Source organism: Nematolebias whitei, chromosome 13 (assembly GCF_014905685.2).
Source record: "Nematolebias whitei isolate Nwh7 chromosome 13, NemWhi1, whole genome shotgun sequence".
In the NCBI taxonomy this organism is placed as follows: Eukaryota; Metazoa; Chordata; class Actinopteri; order Cyprinodontiformes; family Rivulidae; genus Nematolebias; species Nematolebias whitei.
In genome coordinates this window covers 41875959-41877723 of record NC_056510.1, presented here as the reverse complement: position 1 = coordinate 41877723, position 1765 = coordinate 41875959, and the positions used below count along the sequence as shown (strand labels likewise).

General features: G+C 39.5%; 1 protein-coding gene across 1 annotated transcript in view; it reads left to right on the top strand.

Annotated features, from left to right (window-relative positions):
- The window catches only part of sucla2 (succinate-CoA ligase ADP-forming subunit beta), a 78605-nt gene that overhangs the window by 61331 nt on the left and 15509 nt on the right, over positions 1 to 1765 (top strand). The gene's annotated exons all lie outside the window — the stretch shown is intronic.

Below are 1765 nucleotides of genomic sequence, written 5' to 3'. Positions count from 1 at the left end.
CACGGAAATGGTGACGCAGACATGCCTTGGGAATTTCTAAATAAAAGTGTAGTCCTCACGTTGTAGCTGCTGCAAACTATGAAGTGGATTTCCTGAATGTGAGGCGGGTCTTATTACTCTGGGTTCATGAGACACGTCTCCGTTCAGGAAATCTATTCTATAGTTTGAAGCCAACGTGCATCATGGATCGGAAAAAACTGATACGTAAATTATGCTGATACCGGATCAGCCCCATCCCTAAAGTATGTGTGTATGTGTGTGTGTGTATATATATATATATATATCTCTGCATATCTTATCTGTATCTTACATTATATCTGCATATCATATCTTCTGCCCGGCATTCGGGCGGTCCAACAGCCCGGGGGAACCGAGAGGCCAGCTGAGTCTGGATGGACGGATCGGACGGTATCTGCAGCCAGTTTCTTAGGATCCGCTGTGGGATGGACCTTTACAAGAGATCCTTCCTGTTTACAGCATCAGCATCTATAACATCTATTAATGAAATGAGGATAACGAGTTACAACAACAAATAATTTCCCTCTGGGATTAATAAAGTATTTTTGAATTGAGCTGTGCCTGGCGGTACAGTCATGCGTGAATAGAGAGTACACGAGTGGACTCAGGACACAGCCCTGAGGTGTACCGGTGCTAAGGACTAGTGTGAAGGAGGGGTGACGGTGGATTCTCACTGCCTTTTTGTCTTGAACCTTTTGTTGGATTGAAGTAACGTCAGTCAGATCACTCGGGCCTACAGGTCCAGGCAACTTGTTCCTCATACAGTTTCGTTTCAGGTAAAGCTGCATTCTGTGTTCATGCTTCAGTGAAATGAGATGTCTTTTTCACAAACATGACAGGTTTTAAGGTGTGTCAGTTGTGCATCATTGTTTGGTGTTAGGAGAGATGTATGTATAGAGATATATATTTTTACTATAAGAAATGAAAACATTAGATCAGTCCTGTACAGTTGCAGCGTGGATCATTGTTGATCGTACATGCTGTTCCCTCTTCGTCAGGCGTTCCCTCTTCAGACAGAGCTGTGTGATGTGCAGGGTGTGTGTGTTTCAACTTGTGAAATATTTGTCTTAAGGCCTGCCGGGTCTTGCTTGGGAAGCTTTATTAAATGTTTGTAAAACAGGAAATCTTCCAGAAATGTCCTTATATGAATTTTTGTAACTGTTTTATAAAAAATGGACAAAGTAGCTTTTTAACTATTTATATTTTGTGTTGGTGTGGAGATGGTCATTAAATGGGAGGTTCCAACTTTCTGTTTTAGACTGGAAGTGAAGAAAAATAACAAAGAAAGTCCTATTTTATAATCTGTACCTTGAGTTTGGAAGTGGTCACCTACTAAAGAAGTATTAATTTCTAATGAAACACTGCAAAGACTCTTTTGAATCTGTCTGGAGAGAAAGTCTTTTTGACGCAGTTCACACCTGGCACTGAAATTCCAATCAGAGCCTTCAAATTGTATTTAAACAGTGTTAAACAGGTGTGAACAGCCTTTACATGCATGAACCATTTCACTCAAACAAACCACCGTCGGCTCATTAGAACTGGTCAGTTAAATAATCCGTCTCTTCTCTGCACTCCCTGCCAACAATCATGGTGTTTAACTATTAACACACAAAATAACTAATTACAGCTGAATACAACTGGGAAAAAAACATTTGATAATACAGCAGAAGAACCACATAACTCAACAAGAGTCTGCAACTAAAACATATATATAAATATATATATATATATATATATATATATATAT